General features: G+C 42.7%; 1 protein-coding gene and 1 long non-coding RNA gene across 5 annotated transcripts in view; one reads left to right on the top strand and one right to left on the bottom strand.

Annotated features, from left to right (window-relative positions):
- The window catches only part of MACROD2 (mono-ADP ribosylhydrolase 2), a 981,328-nt gene that overhangs the window by 718,582 nt on the left and 250,044 nt on the right, over nt 1-12,702 (bottom strand). The gene's annotated exons all lie outside the window — the stretch shown is intronic.
- Nucleotides 1-12,702, top strand: part of LOC310840809 — a 603,259-nt gene that overhangs the window by 397,737 nt on the left and 192,820 nt on the right. The window lies entirely within an intron of this gene.

Genomic DNA, 12,702 nt, shown 5'->3' with positions numbered 1-12,702 from the left:
CCCAAGGTACTATTTCTGGTTTAGCGGAGTCTGTAACCTGAAGCATCTGTAACCCGAGGTACCACTGTATTATGACCTGAAATTCAGTAGCAAAATTACAAGTGGCATTCATATTGTTCTATTCAAAAAACGAAACATTTGCCCAAAGGAAACAAAAACCTCGGTACTACTCCTAGGCATAGTTAATGTCAAGTGCTATTTTCCTCAAAAAAGAGGAAACTATCACCTAGTACAGGGGTTCCTTTGCTTATATTATTTTGTATCATTTTTTTTTTTACAATCTGAATTCTATGAAACCAAAATTTAAACATTAGGCAGAAAAAAATCATTAAGTGGTTTGTCATGATCCTCAGCAATTCTTAAGTGGTCCATAGAGGAAAATGTGGCAACTACTGACCTAGTGGAAGAAGCTACAGGGGGAAAAGCATACCTGAAATAGTGACCGTGCGGTGGAATTGATATTTGACTCCATCTGGGAATGGAAGAACCTTGATCACTGCTTTATTTTCTTTCTTTTTTTACGTATCTATCCCACCTTTCTTCCATGGAACTCAGGGTGGTGTACATGGTATTTCTTCCCTTTCCCTCCTCAGAACAACCCAATGACGTAAGCCAGGATGGGGAAAAGTAAATAACCCAAAGTCACCCACTCATCTTCATGGCTGAATGAGAATTTGAACCTACATTTCCCAATTCCTAGTCCAGGACAGTTGACAGACTGGATATATTTTACGCTTAGCAATAGTTAACAAAAATAAAGCAAGACTTAACCAAACAAATGCACCTCTTCCAAATACCCATCAATTCCACAGCTAAAAGAAATCTGCAAAGCAAAATAGGAAGCACAATTCACATTCTTGCTTTCTTTTTAGTGCCACTTTAATTTCTGGTAAAATTCCAGATCAGGGGTTTATGTTTCAAGGCATCTCTCCAGAAATCTACCAGGCTCAGTCTAAAGAAGGCTTAAAACAGCCAAAGGGAAACTATTGATTCCCTCCCCCCCACGCCAGCATACAGTAAATGTGAAAATCCATTGTACATTCCCATAGGATGTATTATATTTATTGTTGTCTACGCCAAAACAAGGGCTCAAGGTTATTGCTTTAAAAGCATTTTGTGTTTTAATGCACCACTAAGTCCACTGAAAGCAAAGATGGTGTGTCCAGCGTTTTCCAAGGCAAGAGCACAATGGGTTGTTTCCAGTGGTGTCATTTCGTTTGCAGAAAGATTCCCCCTCTTACAGAAAGCCTGTTTGCATCCTTGCCTGTCAAAATTGAAAGCTTATGTTTGTGCATGGTGTTGCACAACTGCTCCTGCAACTCATTTTGCAAAGTTCCACATCTAAATGCACACCCTATGCATTGCAACAGCAACCGATATATGCACTGAAGGTTGTCCTAAGTGAAGTATTTTATTCAAGTATTTCAACAAACAAAAACAGAATGCTCATTTTCACAACACACTTGCACACTGTGTTGGCGTCACGTACATGAGGATCAGTGCCTTCATGCACGATGCTGCAATCAGATGTAACGTGGTGTCATAGCTTACAACTCACTGCTAACTTCTGAATTGCAAAACAAGCTGTCTTTTATACAAATATCACATTTGTGTACAACAAATCGATTCAGCAAATGTTGGAGCGATATGAAAACCTAACATGGGCGTAGCCAGGATTTTCATGGTGGTGGGTGGGCAGGACTTTGCCAGAGGGGCAGAACCAACATGATTGGTCAGTTAAGTATTTCTATTGTTTTATCCCTCCCCCCCCCCCCCCCGGCTACACCCATGAAACCTAACAGATAATTCCAATCACAATGCCTACAAAAATACACAACTCCATTCAGCCACTCAATATAAAAAAAGTAAGGTTTTAGTTTGCCCATGAGGCTGTGCACTGGCGGAATATGTGGACTGCCATTCCCCCCCCCCTCCAAAGCTGACACTATCATGAGCCACGTGGAGCAATGTGGCTCAGGACCCCCATCTACTGCCGGCACTGCAATTTACCAGTTAGCCAATTGGCTGCCAGACACTACCACCAATCTCTCTTCTTCTCTTCTGTTTACTATCCCACAGGGTTGGCGCCATGGACAATTCTGGCTTCCCCTGAAGAAGGGGAGTTTTCTCAAAATGTTTTAAGGGGATTTTAACTATTTCTAAGCTTTATTTTAAAGTGCCAGAAAGAGCCAGCAGTGCAGACACTCCCTGGAGAACCTCATCCACAATAAGGAAGGAACCCTTATTCTCAGAGCAAAGCTGGAAATGCTTGTGCTACCACCATTTTGTCAGCAACTGACTGGGCAGGAGGACTGCAGAGCATGGGAGGGAAGGGGAAGCAACCAGACCAGTCTCAGGCTGGCCCTGCATATTCCGTCTGTAAAACAGAAGAGTATCCAGAACCTCTGTCCTACCTGGCGACAAGTCAGTATATTAAGTCCCCAGTCCAGGGTCATCCACATGTCCAAAGTCTAAGCCAAAGCACAGACCTGCAGAGATCTTGGAGCATCCAAGCTGACATCCATCAACATTGGCAGTCGAGCAGACTCAGCGCCTCAGCTCTGCTGCCCTTTTGTACTTTGCATGCTGATTGCAGCACCTGGGCTTAATGAGGCAGGTGACCCTCACCTGTGCCAAGCCTCCTCCAGCTGAGGAATCACATCTCCTCCCAGAGCTAGCGAGCCCCACCTGGCCAGCAAGTGAGCTGGGCTGTGAGCCTTGCCTGCCTCGGTCTCTTGGTGTGCCCTGCCCGCTGCTCCCTACACCTCAGAGCAGGCTTCCTCAACCTCGGCCCTCCAGATGTTTTGGTCTACAACTCCCATGATCCCTAGCTAGCAGGACCAGGGCTGAGGAAGCCTGCCTCAGAGCCTGTGGTATTTGTGGAGACAGGGGACCCTCTGGCTCTGGTGATAGGTCCTGCCGCTCTGGTTCCTGTGCAATAATTCCCCCATTCCCCTCGTTATCCTCCCTCACCCCATACTTCCTACACCAACCTCTCCTTCCCCATCCCCAGCTTGCCCCGGTGTGTCCCAGTCCTGGCCACGGCCCTCACCAGGATCCTCTTGCTCCTCCACATAGTCCTGCCAGTTCACGACAAAGAGACAGGAAGCTTAATTTGTTCCTGTTTTCAGTCTCAACTCAGTAGCTACTCAGTCCTAGAACAAATTATCTGCATAAAAACCAGCTTCTACAATTCTGTAGCATGACCAACCGAAGCCAGAATGAGGATGTAGAAATGGAAAGATTGGGGCCATGAATTTGCTCAGTTTTCAAGACACGATTTCATTCCGTTGAACACATCAAGATGGCTATAATTTGAGACACAGTTGCAGAGGTTGTGTGGAACCAGACCCTTGCCTTAAGACATAGGAGTAGAGGGCAGTTTGATACGCTAGGGGAAACAGTGGTAGGCCACAGAAGCCCTTTTACTTTCTCCTGTAATTCACTACCATGGGGGGAAAAACCTTTTTGTTTTCATGGGAAGCACTTCAGCCCCATGAGCTTTCTCTTTGTCTTTAAAATGAAGAATTACAAAGCACTGATATATTTGCAAGTGGGCTTCCATTGCTGCGCACTAATGTCAGGGTCCCCTGTGTGAGTTATAGGCTACATGTACAGGGCTCACCAATTGAAGGAAAGTAACAGAAATTCAGGCATTGATAAAATGACTTTTTAAAATCATTTTAAGAAATAGAAACACATACTGTGCACAATATAGCTGATGTTATATCTTTAGTGCATTTGAATTACATAAATGCCAATGTGAAAATATGTAAAGAATATTTAATTTGCAGTGGCACATAAAAATAACAACATATCTATAGAAAACATGGTGTTGCTCAACTGGCTTTGTACAAGGAAGGGGCATTATTAAGAAAGCACATTGATTCCAATGTTAATTTCCTGAAGAAGTTGCAGTGATACATTAACATTTTACAGCCAAGGACCATCGGTTTATGTGAGTTTGTTCCAGGATTTCTCTTTTGAGTGCATGTTCTCATGCTGCTCATGAACCTACATGGCAGAATCATTCTATTTTGGAGCAACATTTTGAGCAACAAGAGCATATGGGACTTCTATGAGGGTGGGGACAGAATCAAAGCCATAATCTCCCATGAACAAGCAGAAGATTTATTCACAACTCATTGGATCCTGAAACACATCCATGCAATGTTAAATAGTTGCAAAAGACGTACACATTATGCAGGTATGCAGTGCTTTTTTCTGGGGGGTACACAGGGGTACACATACCCCTAAACATTTTGTGAATCTAAGTTTGGCGTCACTGAGGGACAGTATTTCAATATGAGTAGGAAAATGAGAGTACCCCTAAACATTTTATTAATAAGAAAAGCACTGCATGTATGTATTAGGACTACTTCACACTTTCCACAATTAGTTCATAAACTATGGCAAGCATACATGAAGGGTTCGCTGCTGCTACAGTTGTTATGGATACAATTGTTGACAACTGCATGTAGGATTATCACAAATTACAATCTACCTATATGCTTCAAACAAATTCCTACACAGAACTGTGCAATGTATGAAAACTGCCATCCTAGTTCATGCTAACTCTCAGGCTGCATTCTAATAAAAGCATCCTTAACAAAAGGAAAACATGTATCTTGAATACACAAAACATTAGTGTATTAGGGATAGCTTCACAAACTGGGGTAATCTCATAGGATGTCTGATTTATTTGTTCTATTTGTTCTGGCATTTGCTCCATAATGGTTGTATTAAGTTATTGTGGTATTTTATATTGCCTCTTTTTACGTCCTTGATAATGTGGGCTCCTACATTTTCAAATTATTGCACCAGAAGAGTTATTACAAATTTCACATGGTTTACTGGAGTGGCATCTCATGAATATAGAAAGGAAAGAAAAAGATACCTGGAAAGATGATTGGATACACACCATTAACTATACATAGATCTCATAGCATTTGAGCAGTATGAGAATATATTCAGTATCCCAAGCTTTCAAAACTTATTTACTACTAAGTTATATTGCATTCAGGGGGGAAATGGCTGGGTTGTTGTTTTTTTAAAGCCATATATTCCATAATGTAGTATATATAAACAATATTAGCATTTTTTTTCAACTAAGCAGAAAGATGAAATTGCACACAATGCAATCAATTTATATTTAGTTTCCAGCTGACTTGCAGATCAACAGATGTTTATGTGAAATATGTGGGAAGCATAATTAAGTAAATGTGCAGCAAATTCAAATCTCTATCACTCCACATTTAAAAATAAGGGCTCTCTATAAAACACTGCCACTGGTAAACAGATAGGACCAGAACGGTGTCTTCTGACGCATGTAAGTCACCTTCATAAAAATAAACCTCAGGGTTCCATTTTAAATCTATTCAATCATTATCTTCTGGGCTGGAAATATATGGGGCATGGTTGCTTAAAGCAGGGATGGTTTAACTTGGTGCCTTCGAGATGCTGTTGGACTCAAACTCCCATCAGCTCCAGCCAGCCTGGCTAATGATCAGGAATGATGGGAGCTGTAGCACAACGTTTGGAGGGCTTCAAGTTCCCCACCCTTGGTTTAAAAAGTAAAGAGGGACAAGGAATTAAAACATTACTAATGTTTGATTTTTTTCTGTCATAAGATTGCGCAGCTACTTCAGTCATGAAGCTACTACTGTAGTTGATTACAAGGTTGGAAGAGCTGTCACTGAAGCAAACTTTGAAATCTGCCATCTGCAGAAGAAAAAGCAGCAAGTGCTAGGAAGAAGAGCTAAAAGACGGAAAAGAAAGCCTTGCATTTGTGCACTTTCATGACTCTGGCTTTACAACACGTGTTCTCTTCAAATCTTCCAATTTTTCAATATGTAAAAAATCATGTTTGGACTTCTTTTGGCTTTCTACCAATTAAATTCATTCAGACAATTATTTGTGGCACCAAAACAAGTCAGTTTTATGATCAAATGATGATAGTTTATTGAGTAACTATATATACTGTACATGGAGTTAGGAATGAATTTGAGCTCTCAAATTTCAGTGGCCCCCTGTGCAATGCTAAAATTTGGCACCACCTGCCTCTCGCACTCCCTCCTACAGCCTTGTCTTGGTACGCCCAGCACGACTGCACCAGTTGCACCACCCTAAAACTGCCTCTGATGGTTAGGCCTAATCCTAACAAGGCTAGTTTCATGGGGGAACATGGACATTCAGAAATTATCTTGACTTGATTGTTTTGTGAATGACTCATTCAATGAAATCCAGAGCTTGGCCCCCTTTACTGACTACTGTGCAAATTAGGCCAGGTCTCTGTTTCAGTTTATTTCCCTTCATAATTTCAAGAGAGTGGTGCTACTACAGCCAGACTATAACTATTATACACTAAAACAAACAAGAGAGGCTGGCAAACAGGATGGCAGGTTCAGTCCAAATATACTACGCAGATCATGCCACAATGCTTTGGTGTGGGCACTGCACATATCACTGACAACTCGTCAGGGCCGTCATAAGCATATCTGGCGCCGTGGTGCAAAGTTACCTCCCCCCCCCCCCCCGTTTCCCAGAGTTTTTTTAGGGAAGACAACAGTGCCGGTGGGGCTGGAGGAGGCAGGCAGTGGCTGGAGGGTAGCTCCTCTGGCGGGGAAGAGGCAGAGACTGGACGCGGCGCCTCCTGGCTCAGCTGGACGCTTCATGCCATGGTGGCCATGGCAGATGGAGGCTCCAGGCATGGCGCTGCTTCGGCGCGGCGTGGCAGGTGAGGGTGGTGAGCTAATGCTGGGAGGCATGACGTCCAGCCTCTGCCTCTTCTCTGGCACCCTCCAGAACTTGGTGCCCTGGCACCCCGCGCCACTAGCCTCTATGGGTAAGATACCCCTGCAACTAGTTGTACTGCTCCAAGGAAAAATGCCACAATCCCAACCTTAAACCTCCCCCCTCAGCTCCACTATTTTCTCCCAGTGCTTCTTGAGAAACTTTTAAACACTGATTAAGTCTGAGGTGAAACAAACAACCGTGTCTTTTGATAAAAAAAATAAAAATCCTCAGCTCTTCCCGCATCCCAAAGAAAGAGTTACTGTTCTTAGGAAACAGCATGTTCCAATGCACTTGATAAATTCTCTCCAAGGGCTTGGCAGGCCCTTGTTTCACTTTTTATCGTTCCATGATATGACTAAGATTTCATTTCATTGCCTCCCCTTTCTTCCGCCCTCAGTGGCATCACGTACGGTGGTGAATGCAAACAGCATTGCCCGTGTCAGAAATGCAGTTTATGTTAAAGACAAGTCATTCAAATAAAGTTTATTTTTAAACTACTTCTTTATTTTCAAAGTTAGATTGCTCAATTTTTTAAAAAGGACGTTGGTTCTGCTATGCAGAAGGGTGCTCTCAGATGCATTCGCTTAAGCATCCTATCTACTCTCAAATGAACACACTCTGAGAAGTATGAATCGCTCCATCTGGAAGTGATTACATTTCAGAGGATGTGCAGCATTAAGTAATTTAAGCTTAGTGAAGTGCTTTTTTTTGTAAATAGACCCTTCAATTAAAACTATGTTTTAAAAATGTTCTAGTACATCTGTTGAAGACACGAATCAATGTATTCAGTTGATGTATAAAAATGAAAACCAACATAATATGTATTTTAAGCAAACCATGACTTCGTATCGGTCTCAGTAGAAGTACTATGCAGACATGCTGACCTAATCTTTTGCACTCTCCCAGGTTGTTGTGAAAGCCAGGAGAACATTTATCTACAACATATACATTCATTAGCTTAGATCCTAATTCAGCTTCTACTGGCATGAATGTCTCAGCAGCAGCACCTTTGCAGTTACCTTCTGCAGTACCTCCCCACCCCCAAAAATGTTATGGGGCCTAGTTGGGATCCAAGCCAACACATATATGCTGAGAATGGGTTATTGTTCATTGGTCGAGCACATGCTTTATGCAAATGGTTGAATTCCAGGCATTCCCAGGTAGGACTAGGAAACACACATGCCTGAAACCCTGAAGAATCACCATCCGTCATTATAGACAAGAATGAGCTAGATCAGGGATAGTCAACCTTTTTATACCTACCACCCACTAATGCATCTTTCTTGATGGTAAAATTTCCTTATCACCCACCAGTGCTCAATGGAAGGAGGATTCAGCTTGTGCCATAGAACCCCCTATCCTGATCCATGATTGCAGTCATAGGATTGTTGTCTTTCACAACACAGTATGTGTTTTGACTCCACAGCGTGCGAAGTGACGGAGACAGGATGTTTGTGTTACTGTGTTCTGTGAAGTGGGACTATTGTCCTTTGTTCTTTTTCTCTTTGCTGTCTGATGCTAGAGAGAGATGGAGCCATGTTGCAGTGCTCCGTGCATGTGTATATATGTAAATAAAGTAGATTAACCAAAATGCTGAGTTGCTGAGGTCTGTTACGCAACTGCGCAAACTCTGCAGATCTCTAAGTGTGCCGGTGTCAGTCGGCATTGGTCACTGTGATGTTCGGGCTGAAGAAAGCTTTTGAAGGTCCCGAAAAATTGACCAGGAGGGAGAGAACATGCCAGTTGGGCATGTGTCTCTGCCAGGGTCCTACTCGAGTGTAGGTTGAACTCCTGACACCGCCCACCTAGAATCCTGAAACGGCCACTAGTGGGCAGTAGGGACCAGGTTGACAACCCCTGAGCTAGATCAACCAATTGTAGTTTCATATACTGCTTTATAGATTCATTGCCATGGAGTGAGATGAGAAACACTTCTCAAAAAGCATCTCTTGTCAACATTGTCATATTTCATTCATGATGTCAAACACATTTAAGAAAGAGTGAAAATCATTACTCATCTTAAAACTCCAATCTGCAAAAATAGGAAAATATTTTCTCCTATGGACAGGGGTGGAAATGAAATGAATGGTACAACAGTGAAAAGATCTAAAGGTGATGTCTTCATAATACACTTCAACCATACTTGCATGAGATGGACCTAATACATTAAGTTCACCAGGCATATACACAGAGAAGGGAAATATCATTCTTACCCTGATTAGTAGGATCTCCCCATTTTCATGCAGCTCCTATATATCTCACATGCAGAAGCAGGTTTTCGTTGGTGAGCATAGGTGCAATAGATACAAAGTATATGTACAGGAATAGAACAGTCAAGGAAAAGCAAGATACTGCTATTTGTATCTTTAACAGCTACATTGAAAGGGGAGTTTTAGCAAAAGCAGCTTGTAATTTTGAGTGAAAACAGCTGCATCCATACATTTCCTCTTCAACACAACTGCTATAAGAAACAGAAAGCCCCGTCCTCCTGTCGCAGAGCATGCTGGTCAGTAATCACACAGCTCAAGGTTGGAGTTAACTCTTTATTAGCAAAAATATGATCTCCACAGGCTTGGCGGAGTATCAGGCCTAAGCGCATTCCCAGTGGGTCTTCCTCCATGAAATCAGTTGCTGAGACTGAAGGTCCCCAGCTCCCCACAGTTGTTTATGTCCCCTTCTCTCCAGGGCTTTTCGCAAGCAATTGGAGACAGCGCCTGCACGCGGCCAATCTCTCCTCCGCCATTTTCATGCCTCTGCTGGTTCTGGGAAACGGGGGGTGGGAGACTTGTTGCAGCAGGAGGGGGAGACACCTGTGACTCTTCACCAGCCTGACTCACCTCTGCCTTTTGACCTCCCTTGTCCCACTCGCCAGCTTCAGCTTCTAATTTTTGACTTCTCTCTGCCACAGACTCTCCCGGCTCACTAAGCCCTGTTACACCTTCAGCTTCCGACATCTCTTCCCCCTCATCATTGTCCCACCACTACTCCCCAGGCTCTGAGCCTTCTTGATAACACCAAAATTGCAGGTTCAATCCCTGTATGGGACAACTGCATATTCCTGCATTGCAGGGGGTTGGTGGTCCCTTCTGCCTTCTGCCTCTACCATTCTATGATTTCCTTGGGGGTTCCCCAGCTGGTACCTCCCACCATTCCTCTGCATTCAACCAGTCCGTGACACCTCCTTTGAATGTGACCACTGTAACCGTGAACCACTTCTCTATTTGATTCTGGAACCCTATCATCCAACAAGCCAATCAGTACTTTGATATGATGAAACAAGTACCTTAACTATGATTCCCCATCCCCTCTTTGTAAAATACATATGACACTCCATTGCCTTACCTATAACTAGTTTTTCCCTTAAGATTTTCAAGAGCAGTTAGCAGCCTGTGGTGAATGCAATGTGCAGGGATTAAGAGTCTCTTCTGCTTTAAGAAAACTAAAGGCATACAGATGTGCAATACCATGAGAGTACTTTAGATATAAGAGGAGGTCTCCTAATGCAACATATACACTCCACAGCCAAGGGAAATGTTCCAGGGGCTATTGGCTAAAGGCCTTTGAACATACCTCCTTATTGGCCAGAGTGTATGGTAGGGATGACTATTTCAGATCTTTCAACTGGAACAAAGTACTGTAGTTAAAGCCTGGCACCCCAGATAGTGGACCGTGCAGAAAACTCTAGGGCTGCATGAGCAAACTCAGCTCAAGTGATTTTTGCCTAGATGCAACTCTGACTTGAGTTAGAATTGCATCTAAGCGAAACTATGTTTATGAAGTTATCTCTACTATGCAACATGACACCACAGAGAATTATTTGAGATAATTCTCTCAATTTTGAACACGCCATTACGTTATTCCATTTTTGTGGTGTTCTAAAATAGGTATCAGACAAATTGGTATTCAGGATGCAATTCAACAAATTGCGGGGGGGGGGGGGAGGGAGTATGTGTCAGGGGAAAGAGATCTCCTTGCACAATGGGACTTTCCCCTAAACCTCTTCTGGGGGTTCCCACTACTCTCCAGAGAAGATTTAGGGTGGCACAGGGGGAAGAAGACCATATTTTGTTAACACAACTTAGTTGCATCCTGCCCTTTGCATCCAAGTATTTTTTGCTGCGTTGGTATCAGATGTTCATGCCAATATATGAATCTTACTCAAACTTCAGGTTTTAAACAGAGCTTATCATAATTGAATACAACACTTTCCTGAAAATTTTGTTAGAATATTTCAGAAAACATTTTTTAAAAAAACAACCTTTCTCTAACTGCATTTGAACATGAATAGAAGCTATTGCCTAATTATTTTTTTTTAAAAAAAAGCTACAAGGATTAGTAAAACTGCTTACTGAAACAGAGACATTAAATGCACGCACACATTGAGGTATTAGTGTTATCAGCAGCTATACTTTTTTTTTCTCAAAGAAGCAAAACTAGTCAGCCAAATATGGATTAAATAACTTGATTCAAGACACGCTCACTTTTATTTGTCTCTCTTGTTCTCAATTTCATTTTCATTTTCTTCTCCCTTACTCTGACCTGTTGTATACCAGAAGACTGATCACAGTACATCTAAACTGCATTGTGTGCCTATGTGTGAATCTGGTTTCTGAAATGAAGAAATTAGTTTTATGAAACTGATACAAGGGCAGAACATGTAAAAACAACTACTTTCATTTCCCCCCATTAACAGTCATTCTACATCTTTGTACAGAGGCTGCAGAGTATGCAACTAAATACTCAAGAGGTATCATCAGTTTAATTACAAAATCCTAAGAAATTGCAGAGGAAAAACTTCACTTGCTTACATTATGGGAACTAATATCACAGTCAATAATCAACTGACAGAAGTGTTTTTTGGAGGAAAGAAAACTTACCTGAAGGTTCAATATAGTAACTGAATTTAGGGGTGTGACCCAGAGTTGTTTTTAAGCCTGGTCACCTATGGAATGTAAGATTAAAGAGCAGGCCTGAACTTTTTTCAGTTCTACTTTTTGTGTCAAAAGGCACACAGAACCAGCTCAAGACATTTTGGAACTGGGCCAAGGAACAAGATCACACTTTCCCTTCCACATACAGAAGCTGACTGGATTGCCAGCAGAGTCTTACTTCAACAGTGATGACAAGATGGCATCTTCCACTGCACCTGAGGGCAAGCTGAAGTGGCAGAAGACAGGTCATGTGGCACACCTAGCTCTCCCTTCCAGTACCTAGAGGTAGATATCAATACCCAGCCATCTGCCATCTCACACAACTAATAGTAGGGCTGATTTGGAACAGGGACATTCAACAAGGGAGAATGGGTTTTTTTGTCAAACTGCAAAGGAAATTACTCAAAAATCTAAAGCTTTTCTTTGTTTTCAATGAGACTTATACCACCTCAGTTATCTTTAAACTGAGCTTCAAGTGGAGAGCCCTTCAAAGAACGGACTCCTTCAAACCGTTCTGTACTTGGACAGTCCTTCAAAGAGAGGTCTGTCTTCCGCAGGGTCCACATGACCACCCTAGAACCTATATATTTTGTATACACATCAGGTCTTTCAGACTGAATCAAAACAAGACCCCAAAGCAGGGACATCAGTTCCAATTCCACTCCCTGCTCTATGGGTGCTCCGAGAATGTTAGTGCTGATGCTGACTCACATTGGAAGGAGGCTGACCATTGGGAGGAGGCCAAACCCAGAGCCCGGCTCCATGTTCGACCTCCTCTGCCCTCTCAAGATTGGGAGCGGTGCTCAGCTTCTTCCCCAAAAGCAATTGGGGTGGCTGAAGACACCTCAGCCCTATAGAGTTGATGTCTATGTTGGGGGCACCTGCCCTTTTGATCTCTTTCCCATTACAGTGGTACCTCGGGTTACATACGCTTCGGGTTACATACACTTCAGGTTACAGAGTCTGCTAACACAGA

Source organism: Podarcis gaigeae, assembly GCF_964106915.1.
Source record: "Podarcis gaigeae genome assembly, chromosome: 3".
Taxonomy (NCBI): Eukaryota; Metazoa; Chordata; class Lepidosauria; order Squamata; family Lacertidae; genus Podarcis; species Podarcis gaigeae.
This window is presented reverse-complemented; position numbering and strand designations above follow the sequence as displayed.